This window comes from Helianthus annuus, chromosome 9 (genome assembly GCF_002127325.2).
Source record: "Helianthus annuus cultivar XRQ/B chromosome 9, HanXRQr2.0-SUNRISE, whole genome shotgun sequence".
NCBI classification, from domain to species: domain Eukaryota; kingdom Viridiplantae; phylum Streptophyta; class Magnoliopsida; order Asterales; family Asteraceae; genus Helianthus; species Helianthus annuus.
Window position 1 is genome coordinate 65978409 of NC_035441.2, and position 16595 is coordinate 65995003.

Consider the following 16595-nt stretch of genomic DNA (forward strand, 5'->3'; position numbering starts at 1 on the left):
AGGATGAGAGAAAACTAGGGTTTTGTGTGATGTGTATTGGTAAAAGTGTGAGATGCTTACAACACCCTAATGTGTTATGCGTGTAAGGTGGGTAGGCCGAGCCCTCTATTGGGTCGCCCTTGGTCCGTGTACAAGGTAAGGCCCGGATTGGTTTGTGCGATCGGGTGTGAGTGGTGTATTTGGGCCGATTGCATACATACATACATACATACATACATACATACATACATACATACATACATACATACATACATACATACATACATACATACATACATACATACATACATACATACATACATACATACATACATACATACATACATACATACATACATACAACATACATACATACATACATACATACATACATACAATTACATACATACATACATACATACATACATACATACATACATACATACATACATACATACATACATACATACTACATACATACATACATACATACATACATACATACATACATAACATACATACATACATACATACATACATACATACATACATACATACATACATACATACATACATACATACATACATACATACATACATACATACATACATACATACATACATACATACATACATACATACATACATACATACATACATACATACATACATACATACATACATACATACATACATACATACATACATACATACATACATACATACATACATACATACATACATACATACATACATACATACATACATACATACATACATACATACATACATACATACATACATACATACATACATACATACATACATACATACATACATACATACATACATACATACATACATACATACATACATACATACATACATACATACATACATACATACATACATACATACATACATACATACATACATACATACATACATACATACATACATACATACATACATACATACATACATACATACATACATACATACATACATACATACATACATACATACATACATACATACATACATACATACATACATACATACATACATACATACATACATACATACATACATACATACATACATACATACATACATACATACATACATACATACATACATACATACATACATACATACATACATACATACATACATACATACATACATACATACATACATACATACATACATACATACATACATACATACATACATACATACATACATACATACATACATACATACATACATACATACATACATACATACATACATACATACATACTACATACATACATACATACATACATACATACATACAATACATACATACATACATACATACATTACATACATACATACATACATACATACATACATACATACATACATACATACATACATACATACATACATACATAACATACATACATACATACATACATACATACATACATACATACATACATACATACATACATACATACATACATACATACATACATACATACATACATACATACATACATACATACATACATACATACATACATACATACATACATACATACATACATACATACATACATACATACATACATACATACATACATACATACATACATACATACATACATACATACAAGCACAAATCAAACATAACATTCGTTTAATCAACAAAGTTCACATAAGCACGTAACGTTACACAAAGTAGGTTTGAATTACGAGTTGTCACACTTTGCACATACTCAGCCACCTTAGGACCTTCCATTTTCAGATTCCAGAATTCAGTTTCCAACTTCTGAATTTCTGCCCTCAACAATACTTCTTACGCATCAGCTCTTTCAACTCATCCCACGTCCGAGCATACGCCGCTGCCTCACCCAAAGTTTGAACATGAAGGTTCCACCATGACAGAGCCCTATCTATAAACAGTCCAGAAATGTATGTGACTTGATGCTCTGGAGCACATTTACTCATCCGCAACACAGAAATGTATGTGACTTGATGCCCTGGAGCACATTTACCCATCTCACGAAAGCTACGGCACCTCCCGTGCCGTCGAAATTCAGAGGCTTGCAGTCCAAAAACTGCTTGTAAGTACAGCCTGTACACAAGCAACATCATTTACAGAAAGCATTAGCAAAGCACACTTCAGAAATGTCCAAAAGTATTGTAATGTGTCTTAGGTGACTTAAACATTACCGTTAGGTGGGTTATTCCCTGAGGTGCCTCCGCTGTGTTCAGAGCGAAGGGCCTCATGTTGTGCGATTTCCTGTGAGATGCGTTCTTGTAATTCTGCCTCGGTCATGGGTAGTTGATTGTTCCTTCGAGGAGGCATTTTCCTTCTAATAAGAAGATTGGATAGGTCAGGTGTTATTCGTTATATAGATATATATATAGTTTTCTATAGTTCGTATATATATATATGTATATATATATATATACATATATATATATATATAAACAATCATCATATCAAATAATCATGCAATAACACAATGAAAACCTAAGCAAGCAATCCAACAATGTGTTTACTGAGAACATGACAACTGCGCTTACATTAATTATCGACCACAGTTACATTGTTTACAAAGTGTATCACATCAAAAGGGACATACGGTCACGCTACCCTCGTCCAATAAGTTTGCCAATATACAAAAGTCACATAGTCAAAAAGTGGTCTTCAAAAGTCTTCAAAATCTTGGCCCAATAGTGGTGCTCTCACCAAAAGTAATGCAATCTGCATAAAACCAAAAACCAACTATGCTGATGGTGGAGGTGGAGGAGGAGGGAAGAAAAGCAAGCTGCGAACGTGTGCAAGCTCCTCCTCGAGCTTTTATACATGACGAAGTAAGTAACTGATCTGCTGCTCGATAGTGAGGAAAAGAGCATCAAAACCTGGAAAAGGAGTAAGAGGAGCAGGTGGATGTGCAAAAGGAGACAGTGATGAATGTGGAGGAACGAAAGTAGGCTGGCAGGGACAAGGTGGAGGATGTGGAGTCAGCTCAAGCTCCAAGACTATGCGGCTCATAATCTGAAACAGAAGCTGGAGCGATAAAATTAACTCATCCTGTGTGTAGCCAACAAAATGGGAGGGATGGCAGGGGTCTGAGATCGGCATAGAGTATGGCGGGAACCATCAGAATGGCTTGTCAAGCGGTAAAGATGTAAATGGAGGAAACTGTGCAGCCTGTTAAATTGTAGGAAAAACTGGTGGAGCAAAAGGATCGTAACTAGGGGGCTGCCCGAAGTACCTTCCCCTTGACGTGGTGTAGGGATGTCTTGTAAGAAAGTAATCGGCAAATCAGTGCGATGGACATCAGACTCTACAGGAGGAGGTGGAGCAACATTAGCGGGTGTGGGTGGAGGAATAAATGGCTCAGCAAGAGGAAGATCAACAGGTGCGGGAACTGGGTCAGGAATAAGAGGTGCAATGTCTGGTAAACCAAATGGGACATGGTCAGGATCAGGAATCGGCTCAGGATCAGCAGGTGCAACCTCCGACTGATCAAAAGGAACAAGAGCTAGCTTAGGGCCAGGCTCGGGGTCGTGTGGAGGAGATGGTGAGACAGACATAGCCGTGTCATCATCAGAATCAGTAGCATAACGCTGCACTCCTACCGCCTGCAGGGCTAAAGATGTCACAGACTCAAAGGAGTCTGACACGGAGTGAAAGCTAGAGTAAGAGGATATCTCAACAACAGGAATCTCAGGAGGTGGAATAGCAATAACATCCTCATCTATTTCCCCATCACCCTGGGCAGCGACAGGAAGACCGTCTATAAAAAAATCGATATCATCATCAAACAAATCGTCGAAAGGCCAATCCTCAGGAGGAATGACCACGAGAGGTACGACATCGAGGATCGGAGCCACGATGTGCTCACCATCGGGGTGCCCAATGATGAGATGATCATGGACTAGAGCAGGAATGAATAAAGGATCCTCGTTTGGAAAACCATCAGCATGCGGTAAATCATCGCCAAAGTCGGGCAACGCGAACGGCTGGAAGTTGTCCTCGTCATCGGACAGCAGGTCAGGATCACTCTCCCTGTCTGACGTAAATATCTCCGTCTCAGGTGCAATCTCATCATCTGAGACGATGGCCATAGGGTCATCAACGTCTGATAATTCGCTCTCTGAAGAAGACATGATGCCTGTAACATAACAATCATAACATGTGCACATATATTAAACACTAACCCTTTGTATGCAATCAAGACAGTTATCACTCAATCATGTGTTCACATTATCCTTCATGAAACTCTTCTATCTTTCCTAGTCTACCCCCGACTACCACTAACGTGACCTTGCATTGTGTTTCTTGTCTTTCCTTTTGTAGAAATGTTTGTTCCATGGATCTGAGCATTTTGTGCATGCAATGAAAACATCTTGTAAAAATATTTTCGTGAGAACCCTAATGATTGTAGTCTAGACTCGAGAAAGAATCCTAGTTCGCTACAATCGATGCTCTGATACCAAACTGTCACACCCTGACTTTTGCGGAAGCGTGATTATTTGTGACTTGCTTAATATCATTGCATTCAACCATAACAAACAACTAAATGATAAAACCAAGATGTTCATCCATAGATTGATTTAAAACATTACAAACAACATTGTTTTCAAATCCCAAACACAGACTTCATGTTCAAAATACAACACCAACAATGTCTTATGTTCCATATAGGACTTGACAAAAGACACTAACAAACTAGGCTTTGACCCATGGATCTTATCCAAGATACAATACATAACCCAAACCCTTCGACTCCGGATGACATCTTTTGTTAGAGATGCGACTTGAAAACTTCAACGCCCGCCAGATCCATACTTAATTTCCTGAAATACATGTAGTTTGAAAACATCAACAAAAGTTGAGCGAGTTCATGTGTTTTGTATGTGTGCACAAATAAACCTTGTAATCATTATAAGTATGTATGTTTTGTAAAATCCGGTATGAAAGCAGACAAGGAAATAGATTAATTAATGGTTTGCAAGGCCATTAACATGTGTGCAACGGCGTAGGAAGGCTCAAACCTAGCAGATTTTGTTTCGGGCTTCCGGTTGGAAGACATAGTCACCTCATGGGCCAAATCCCGGTCCTCATGGGTGGGGCTCACTACACCCAAATAGATCTATCAAATATGTCCCTTGGTCCTTATACGAGGATTAATGGTCTTAAGTGTGTGCCTACCCATTCAGATGATCTAACAATTCATTCCTTAGCTAACCATACCATTTGTAAACGTTTGTAAACATTTTGTAACATGCATTTCACCCCCGAACTTATAAAACTGAAAAACAGTTAAAAGAAAAGGGGGGACATGAACTCAGAGTCTTGCCTCTTCGAATCAAACAACTCAAAGCTCCTTCTAGTGTGCACGACTACCTACAAACGTACTACGGTTTATTAGACGGGTGGGTCGTGCCTTGACCTTAGTCTTAATTAGTGTATTTGAGTTACATTTCTTTATGTCATCAATATTATTCCAAGTTATATAATTATTTGTTAAAATAATAAATATTTTAACTTAAATTATATTTATTAAATTTTTGGAATATTAGTTAAAATAATATATTTTAACTTGACACTTTTATGTATTTGTACATGTATAACTTCCCAAGGATGGGTGTATTCACACTCGTATTCTTAACCATGTGTATTTTTGCCAAGTATCGGTGGCGTATTCCGGTGTATTTATACGTACCAGAATACGTATTCTTATTGTGTTGATTAAGTATTCTTATACTTAACTTCCATGTAAGTTTTTCCGGAATAATATTTCTAATAAAAATTCACCAACATATATATTCTTAATATATATATTTTAAGAAAGCTTACATAGAAAAAATATTTAAAATTTCTCCCTTGGCAAAATAATTGTGTTTTCTTTTAAGTCTCAAAAAATAATATATTTTCAAGTTTATCTTAGAAAATATATATACAAATCTATTTTTCACCCAAAAATAATGTATTCTATGTTTATTTAAGAAAATATATATTTTCTCCCAAAAATAATATATCTTCTAATAATTTCAAGAAAACATTTATACTTTTATTTACCCAAAAATGATATTTTCTTCTTGTCAAAAGTATGATATAATTTTGTAACAATTGTAAAAATCATATTTTTGTTCTCTTGGTGTTCAAAATACCATTTACCAAAATATACTAATCAGTTTAATTCCGGAATATTTTTGTAGGTTATATTCCTTGTTTGGTTTCTCAATTGTTTAGGTATAAATTATATATTTATTTCTTGGAATTTTGGTAGTATTTTGGATTGTAATTTCTTGGTATTTTGGTGAGTTATATTATTTCAAGTCTTAAAATAATATAACTAATACACATAATATACAAATAATCACACACATGGTGACAACTAAATATATATTTTCCTAAATACATATTTAGTCACTTTTATTATTAAAAACCAACCTCCAATATTTATAATCTTTGTAACAATAATTATGGCAAACTTGATGTGAAAATCATAGTTAAAATACACTTGTAAATATTTGTTTAAAAATATTTTTCTAAGTGTTAAATTTCTAGAAAAATTTTGCCATAGTTTCCCTAAAAATGGAGGTTTACATGCTTTCAAAGTGTGACACCTGTGTCACCACGACCATCAAACAAATACCAAATCAATGAAATATTGTATTTCATACTTGGGATTTTGCGTAAATATGTGTATCGTTTGCACATATTAATTCTTGTTCGATTTCGGGCTCTAAATCGCTTTCTTGAGAGTTATAAGCGCACTGATGCGTAAATATAATCAGTTTAATGCAACAAACACTCCGGAATAGTGACATAGGCTTAGCATACCTTAAATAACCCTTACATAACTAAGAAATAAGTTTTGGATGGTTTGGTATGCCGAAATCAAGTTTATTCGCTTACAGGGACTAAATTCGACAAAACTTCGAAAGTATGTAAATTTGTACTGTAACAGACCTTCCGGAACTTGATCATAAGTTAAATATGCCCTAAATATCCTTTACATAGCTTAGAAATAGGCTTTGACGTGTTGGGTGCGCAAAAATAAACTTTATGCTCATTCAGGGACTAAAAGCGTCAAAAAGTGCATAAGTTTGCATTTTCGCGCATATTTTACGTTCTGAATACTTCCGGACTTCCAAAAATTTATGTAAGCATCCTTATATTATGCCTTTGTGTTTGGCGTGAGAAAAATCCATTCGTCGTGCAATTTGGATCGTCTTTCGCGCTTATGCGCATTCCGTCGTAATTAAGTGAACATCGCGATCGTACGACCCAACGAACCGACATCCGAGATATTTTTGAGCATGTTTTGAGTTCCCTATACTTTAACTTCATTTTAGAGGCTTGAAATGAGGTTAACGGGCCTTAAACGTGTCAAAAATGGACTTAAAAGCATGCAGGGGCTAAAACTGTCATTTTTGAAAAGTTGTGCTGATCAGACAAGCTCAGGCGGCCCGCCTGAGTTTGTGTGGATCCTGATGCGGGCCGCATGGCCTCCCCAGATCAGCAAAATTGTTGCAAACAGCTGTTTGCAACTATTTAGCACTTCAAAACCACTTGCAAATGGTTCTTATCAATCCTAGGGGCTCCCATGGGTTTGTAATTCAGTAGGTATGTGTTGTACGACTCAGATTTAACGCTTGGGGAACAAGAAACGATCTTAACGGTTCCATGTTTCCTATAAATACCCAACCCCAACTTCATTCAAACCCACTTGATTCTGAGATTTTCTCTAAGTTGGAGTTATAAACACTTCATACCTGAGAAATACTCGGAAATCAATCTTGCGGGGACCTTCTGTAAGTATTCTTTCGCGTTTTTCGTTCATTTTAGCGTTAAAGTCAAACTGTGTTTGACTTTCTGCATTGACCAGTTTATGGTCAACGCGAAGTTCGTTTGAACTTCATAACGTGAGCGTAATCACGATGGTTATAGTCCCTTGTGACTATACCTACTGATTACCACGTTATCTAGGCTCAGTGACGAGTCGTAGTTTCGGCCAAAATGCGTTTCCTCGCGTATTTTGTAACCAAACTACTCTAGGGTATTAAAACCGTTTGTTTTAATACCAAACCTGTTTTCTAACTTTACTAAACATGTTCTAGCATGTTTAGCTCGTCGCTTTTAGAATTGTGCTTGTTTAGGGTCGTAAAGGTAAGCGATCTAATCAATCGCTTATACTTTCGAACCCGACCCATTTGGTCGATCATTAGGATCCGACCAAACACTTTAGGTGACCATAGTTGTATAGGGAATAACCTTCCGAGGTTATACCTTATGGTCACGTTGTTTAAATAGTTGTATGATAAGTAGTTCTTATGCCTTAGGTAAATTACCAAAATGCCCTTTTTGCGCTAAAATTCATTTTAAGCCTATGTAACGCAACTTTTGACATATAAACTGTTTTGGCAACCATATTAAAGATGTTAAGGCATATCTTGCTTGTCATAGGACTAGTTAGGCATTCCGAACGCGTTTTACGCAAACGACGCGTTAAAGTAGCATAAGCTACCTAAATGGGTCGTAATGGGTCGTAAGCACTTAGGATAGGTTTCGTTTTAGTACGTAGGCTTTGTTAAACCATATTACATAAGTTCCCATACTTATTTGGTTTACGAACCCTCGTACTACCCGATCCTCCGATAGGTCCGTTTATTAATGTAGATACCTATATAGGTGCCGTTTGATTTCCGTGATCCCTCTAGCTTTGCTTGGTTGTTGTTCAAGACTTCTAAGCACCCTCAAGTGAGTACATAGACCCCTCTTTTACTGTTTTCCAAACATTTTGGGGTGAAACACATGTGCCTACTTGTTACTTTCATGATTTCATGCTTTTATATCATATACTTGCTATGTTCATTAGTACACTATTAGTACATGATTTCATTGTGTTTTTGCTATGTATGTTTACTTAGCATACTTCGTACATCATTTTGCATGACATTTCATGCTATGTTTGTTCATCATACTTAGTACATTTTACATCACATGCTATGTATGCCCATTGTGTGCATATTTAGTACATCGTTTTACAAGACATTTTATGCTTTGTATCATGCTATGTATGACCATCCATCGCATACTTAGTACATTGTTTTACAGGACATCTTATACTTTGTATCATGCTATGCATGACCATCCATCGCATACTTGGTACATCGTTTTACAAGACATCTTATACTTTGTATCATGCTATGTATGTCCATCCGTCGCATACTTAGTACATTGTTTGTGCATTCTTACCTATGGATTGGTTATTACATATTTCACTTGCCATACATGACATTTTGTTTACACATTACTTGATTGACATTCGACAACGGTTTAGACTGGGCAATTTACATTGGTGGTTTATGTGGGTAAGTGATTTGGGTAACGAGACGTGTGTAATATGATACAAGCATGGTGGATACGCCGCTGGTACTTCCTATATATAAGTGCTTGTATTATATTACATGGCGTAGTGTTATTTAAATCATTCATTTGGACTTATACATTTTTACACATATAACATATTTTTCACAAGACATTGTTTTACAAAACAGTTTGTTTTATACAAACTCATTTTTACTTGGTTATTCATTTAACCTTACATCATTCTTTTTAACTATACATATCTATTATCGATTTTCAAACGTTTTATAAAAGCAAACACTTAAACTGGATTCATGACAAGTTTTTGTTAAACATTTTCTTAAACCTAAGTCATGAATCCTATTTTTTTTATAAAACCTATGTACTCGCCGGCATTTTTATGCTGACGTACTTTCACATGTGTTTCATGTACAATAGTTGATGATATTTGATGATGATATTGATGCATGCTCACATAGGATTGGACGAGGCCTTAGTGACATTAAAAGATGCAAGACTAGTTAATTTTGTTATGTTCCTTTATTGTTAAGACATTGTAACTCATTTAATTCAATAAAACGAAATTTGTTTAATCCATGGTTGTGGAACAATGATTCTGTTACAACACTCCACGACGTTTCCGCCACGTTTTGTTGTTTTACGTGGTCGGGGTGTGACAGAAAAGTTGATATCAGAGCCAATGGTTATGGGGAATTAGGTTATTAGTATTGCTTTGACCTAGTCTATAACCTTCCTAGGACCCTAACACAAGATTCTTGTGTTTAGATCTTAAAACAATACCGTCACCTATACTTAGGTGACAACCACAACAAGAACATAAATTTGATCTGCCTTGAAAACTAATCATCTGTTCTAGGATGATTGATTACTAGGTTTTGAACCCTTTGTTATAAGGTTTCGAACCCTTTAAGTTTTCAAAATCGCGTCAAAGTTTGGGTCTAAGTAATGTGAACACGTGCAAACTGGAAGAGTGGGTGCCTGTACCCTTAGTTTTCTGTCTAAGGCTAGAGTGTTCGTACAAATCCGCAGTATCGGACCAGTCACTCTTACCTGGGAACTCTTGGGGTGAGTGTCCACTTATAGGCGAGCATGTCTTCGTGATACATTATGGGGACCTATTACTTTGATTCAGCCTTTGTGTGTCATTTGTTTGCTTCGTGGTTCAAACAAATGACCATCACCCATGCTTTTGGTCGGTAATTTCCTATTCTTACCCAATGCCATTTCACTTGTTTCTCTCCCTTATTTCCCCTTTAGAATGCCTCCGCGACGCGAGAATCAAATACCTATTGAAGATCTGGCAGCTGTCATTACGCAGCGAATGACTGCTGCAATCCCGAACATCGTTGCTCAATGCAACCAAGCTCTCAACAACAATAATGCCCCTTGCAACTTCAAGACGTTCAACTCAGCTAAGCCATCAAAGTTTTCTGGGTCTCAAGGAGCGACTGCACTTCTGCAATGGTTCGAGAGTCTGGAGAGCACATTCAGACATGTTCACTGCCCAAACGAGTGAAAGGTAGATTTCGCATCTAGTGTCTTCGAAAAGCGGGCTCTAACATGGTGGAATGGTGTAATGAGAGATAGGGGTGCCGATGTGGCACTAGCTCAAACATGGGAAGAGCTTCGAGCTCTGATGATGAAGGAATTCTGTCCTCGTCGCGAGATCAGGGCCTTAGAAAGGGAATTCGACGATCTTAAGCAAGACAGCGGTGAACATCGAGCCTACACCGATCGATATGAGGAGCTGAGCCTGTTGTGTCCTTCCATGGTTACGCCTTTGGATAAGGCGATCGAAAAATACATTGATGGCCTCCCTGACTCAGTTCAGGACATTGTTACTGGTAGTAACCCCACTACGGTTAGGCAGGCCATTGAGCTATCTGCAACTTTGACTGAATCTCATATCAGGAAACGTAAGCTTTTCCGAAAGGGTGACAAGAAACCGGTCGAGGAATCAAAACCAATCGAGGAATCAAAGACCATGGTTACTCTCAATGATCAAACCGTCCTCAACCAACCAGCTCAACCCCCTACTAGGAAGCCCTACAACGGAACTGCACCCTTGTGCAACCAATGTAGCCTACATCATCATGCTGGTGTGAAGTGCCGCACATGCCAAGTTTGTGGACTCATAGGCCATACAGCAAGGGTTTGCCCAGCTGCAGGTGCACCAAATCAAGCTGGCAACAATCCTGCTCAAGATCGTTTTCCACCAGGTTCTTGCTTCAATTGTGGCGAGATGGGTCATTTCCGAAGAAATTGCCCAAAGCTTGCTAATGCGAATCCAGTGCAAGGATGAGCATCTGACCGATTGGAAGACAACACTGTTTAGAAATAATCAAACTTTATGTATTATCTTCTTTTGTTGTCAAAGATCTATGAAACAATTGTTATCATTGTTTATAAATAAATCTTTTTATTTTACATTGCAATGTGCAAATTTGATGGCATGTATAAACAATGTATCCCCTTCAATACCGACAATCAAGGAGCCGTATTCCTTGAAGAAGAGACTACCCCCAACATCCTTCCATTTTATAATCTATTGCGTTTTCTTGAAAACGAAATCGAATCTTTGATAGATCATTCTATCTTTATAGATAGATTCTTGAAAGTGATTAAAGTGCCAAATGAAATCCACGGATTGGATTCTTGGTGTGCTTTAAGTATCCGCGACCAAAGATAACAAACTAAAAGTCAAATTAAACAACTTTGTGATTATGTGCTTATGTTCTCCCGTTATGTTCTTGGTGTGATCCAATTTTCTTTGTTGTTATCCAAATCCTCGTAGAATCTTCTATAAGGGATTCATAGTAGGATATCAAAAGGTACTATCTTAAATCCTTAATGGACTTCTACGTTGTAGTTAAGTACCTGGGGTTGTGAAGTACTATTCCATAAATTAGACCCGTTGAGTGGTCTAGTTAAATAGATTGATCCAAAAATCTGGTTAGGAATATCATGTGATGATATAGCTGAAAAGACTCCTTGGTGGTCAAATTAAACTGATCATTTGTCGATCTAATTAAAAGGACCATATGGTAGTCTAGCCACACTCATTACAGGTTTGATTTTCTTCCCCTAGACATTATGATATGTACTGTGCGGACTGTGCAAGGAATTACGTAATTATGGACGCGTACATAATTATGGAATTTAGTGCACAGAAACCACAGCGAGTTTTGTCATACGTCTAGAGTGAACCCTGTTCATTTCCAATTCTGATGAAGCACCCGTTGAAGAAAAATGAACTAGCTATTCATTTTTCACTTCTGAAAGAATATCCGTTGATGGAAATGAATATCCGTTTGTTTAATCCTTCATTTCGATTTCTGAAGAAGCAACCGTTGGAAATGACTCCGTTTGTTCATTTTCGTTTCTGAAGATTTTCCGTTGATGGAAATGAATATCCGTTTGTTTAATCCTTCATTTCCATTTCTGAAGAAGCAACCGTTGGAAATGACTCCGTTTGTTCATTTTCATTTCTGAAGATTTTCCGTTGATGGAAATGAATATCCGTTTGTTTAATCCCTTCATTTCCGTTTCTGAAGAAGCAACCGTTGGAAATGACTCCGTTTGTTCATTTTCGTTTCTGAAGAATATCCGTTGAAGGAAATGAATATCCGTTTGATTATCCTTTCATTTCTGTTTCTGAGGAAGCATCTGTTGAAAATGACTCTGTCCATTCATTTTCGTTTCTGAAGAATGTCCGTTAAGGAAATGATAGGATTATCCCTTGCATATCTCTGGTGGTTATTTGACACAAAGTCACGGACAAACTCCTACGAATAAATTTCGGGATGAAATTTCCTAAAGTAGGGGAGACTGTGACACCTGTGTCACTACGACCATCAAACAAATACCAAACCAATGAAATATTGTATTTCATACTTGGGATTTTGCGTAAATATGTGTATCGTTTGCACATATTAATTCTTGTTCGATTTCGGGCTCTAAATCACTTTCTTAAGAGTTATAAGCGCACTGATGCGTAAATATAATCAGTTTAATGCAACAAACACTCCGGAATAGTGACATAGGCTTAGCATACCTTAAATAACCCTTACATAACTTAGAAATAAGTTTTGGATGGTTTGGTATGCCGAAATCAAGTTTATTCGCTTACAGGGACTAAATTCGACAAAACTGCGAAAGTATGTCAATTTGTACTGTAACAGACCTTCTGGAACTTGATCATAAGTTAAATATTCCCTAAATATCCTTTACATAGCTTAGAAATAGGCTTTGAGGTGTTTGGTGCGCAAAAATAAACTTTATGCTCATTCAGGGACTAAAAGCGTCAAAAAGTGCATAAGTTTGCATTTTCGCGCATATTTTACGTTCTGAATACTTCCGGACTTCCAAAAATTTATGTAAGCATCCTTATATTATGCCTTTGTGTTTGGCATGAGAAAAATCTATTCGTCGCGCAATTTGGATCGTCTTTCGCGCTTATGCGCATTCCGTCGTAATTAAGCGAACATCGCGATCGTACGACCAAACGAACCGACATCCGAGATATTTTTGAGCATGTTTTGAGTTCCCTATACTTTAACTTCGTTTTAGAGGCTTGAAATGAGGTTAACGGGCCTTAAACGTGTCAAAAATGGACTTAAAAGCATGCAGGGGCTAAAACTGTCATTTTTGAAAAGTTGTGCTGATCAGACAAGCTCAGGCGGCCCGCTGTAACACCCTTAAATTTTTCACTTGATTTTAGTAATAAAATATACCAATTATATCAAAATATTGTTTTGGTGACATAACATCCGTTAACGGAGTTCTTAAGTACGTCAACCTTAGTAGACTAGTGTGTAAGTTAAAACATACCAAAAGTAGTTTAACAAGTAGTTACAATTCATACATAAGACTACTAAAGATTTAAAATATTGCGGAAGCTTTCAAAATGTAGTGTTCGGTTCTTCATTATTCGCTCGACCGCCATCCGTAAGATCCATTACGTCACCTATGGTCAAAACCATTAAAACATTAGTTTTGACATTAATAAATAATATATAAATACGAGAACTAACTTCTGATTACGAATAATAAATTACAAGTTTTGCAGGTTCCACCGTAACTTACGGTGTCACCGTAAGTTACGGTAGGTCCTGTGAACTTTTGGTCTGCCGTAAGACAGGGGCAAACCACCGTAAACAATTGACCTCTACCGTAAATTACGGTACCACCGTAATTTACGGTAGTCCCTGGGCATCCATACCTTGTCTAAATTGTTCTTTATGCTCAACCCCAAATTTCGGGTTTCGCTTTTCTAGCATACTTATATTCTATATTCTTGTATTTCTAATATGTTATCAATCAACCAATATCAAAGATCAATCCATTATATCCCGAGACATCAACCATGCCTTATTTTGATTATTCGACCCGTTTGGCTCGTCTAAGGAATCCTCCTTTTTTAGCGACTACCAATGAGTTCTAACCAACTTTGACCTATTATTCAATGTAGCGTCATCTTCGCTTTAATTCAAACAACTCTTATTCTAAAAATTCTATTACGCATTATATGATTATCAAAATCTACTTAATGTAACGGGTCAAGTTACATACCTTCAAAGTAGCCCTTTTTGACGTGGTTCGCCACCCGCTTGTCCGCTTGACGCTCCTGCGCCCGTTCCTATTGAGTTCAATTATCATATGTTTAGAACTCTCTTTTCAAATCATAATTCGCATAATACACTAAACATCGTGATTATGCGTTTAAACTTGGAATTTCAGTTCTAAGCCTTCATAGAGGCATTTCAACAAATACTTCTTGAGCAGATTTTTACATAATTATATATCACATCTTTAGTTTATCATTTAGCCATAATTTCACATAAATTCACCATTTTACATGATTGTAAGCTCCTAATTGCTGAATTCATCTCAAAATTACCAAATTACACTAGATTAACAATCTATTTCCTAGTGTTCATTCCAATTCACATAACCCATTAATCACCTATAATGGTGATCATAGTTTCCATCAAAATTCTACATGATTTCAGCCTCTATTTGTCTAGGGTTTGTCTCTAAACACCATAGTTATGCCTAAATCATCATAAGACGAACATGCAACTAAAATCTCAGATTTTTCCCCAATTCATGAGAATTCCAAGCTAAGAGTTTTCATTAAATTTCACATACCTTATAATCCTCTTGCGATGAGGATCACGATTCTAAGCTTGGATTTTCGTTTGGACCAGATTTGCTCCTTCAATTGAGAGTTTAAGCAGGATTTAGTGTTTGAGAAGTGGGGATCGCCCCTTTTCTTGCTCCTGGTCGACCAACACCTCCAAATGGGGTGTTTGGTTTTGTTTTACTAATTTAGTAACACAAATTTTAAACTTTGGCAACTTAAGTCCCTCCATTTTGAACAACATTTAATTTAGTGGCTTTTAATTTCTACTATAGGTTATTTCTAAACTATTAACCAACTAGGTTAAAATTTCTAGTTGGTGAATTCTCATTTATTTATACTTTATATAATTCTAATATAAAGTTTTATATTTTCGGGGTGTTACAAGTCCACCCCCCTTAAAAGGGTTTCGTCCCCGAAACCGAAGTACGTACCAAATAATGTTGGGTGGAGACGTCGCATCTCCTCTTCGGGCTCCCACGTGGTGTCCGAACCTTTCCTGTGCTCCCATTTGATCCTGACTTGGTTAATCACCTTGTTCCTCAAACTTTTCTCTTTACGATCTAAAATCGCAATTGGTTTTACTGCATAGTTGAGGCTGTTATCCACCTCGATATCATCATAGTGGATGTGAGCAGTTTCGTCGGCCAAACATTTTCGGAGGTGCGACACGTGGAACGTGTTATGAATCCCACTCAACTCCTCGGGTAATTCGAGACGATAAGCTACTTTACCAACCCGTTCAGTGATCCTGAATGGCCCAATAAATCTCGGGCTTAGTTTCCCCCTTTTTCGGAATCTAATTATGCCTTTCCATGGGGAAACTTTCAGCATAACCATGTCTCCAACCTGAAATTCAATTGGCCTATTTCTTTTATCCGCATACGCCTTTTGCCTGTCTTGAGCCGCTTTCAAGTGTGCCCGAACTATGTCAATTTTCTTATTTGTAGTTCGGATTATATCAGTAGGTGCTATCCCTCGTGGACCCACTTCTCCCCAACATACCGGGGTTCGACATTTTCGGCCATATAACAGTTCATACGGGGCCATTTTAATGCTCGTGTG

At 37.1% G+C, this 16595-nt stretch overlaps 1 long non-coding RNA gene across 1 annotated transcript; it reads right to left on the reverse strand.

Moving 5' to 3' along the window:
* Window positions 1–14219: 14219 nt before the first annotated feature.
* LOC110874313 lies at window positions 14220–15626 on the reverse strand. The gene is made up of 3 exons (XR_002555835.2): window positions 15539–15626; window positions 14960–15026; window positions 14220–14354 (listed from the first exon to the last, which is right to left on the reverse strand). It is a non-coding gene; the product is annotated as an uncharacterized LOC110874313 (long non-coding RNA).
* Window positions 15627–16595: the final 969 nt, after the last annotated feature.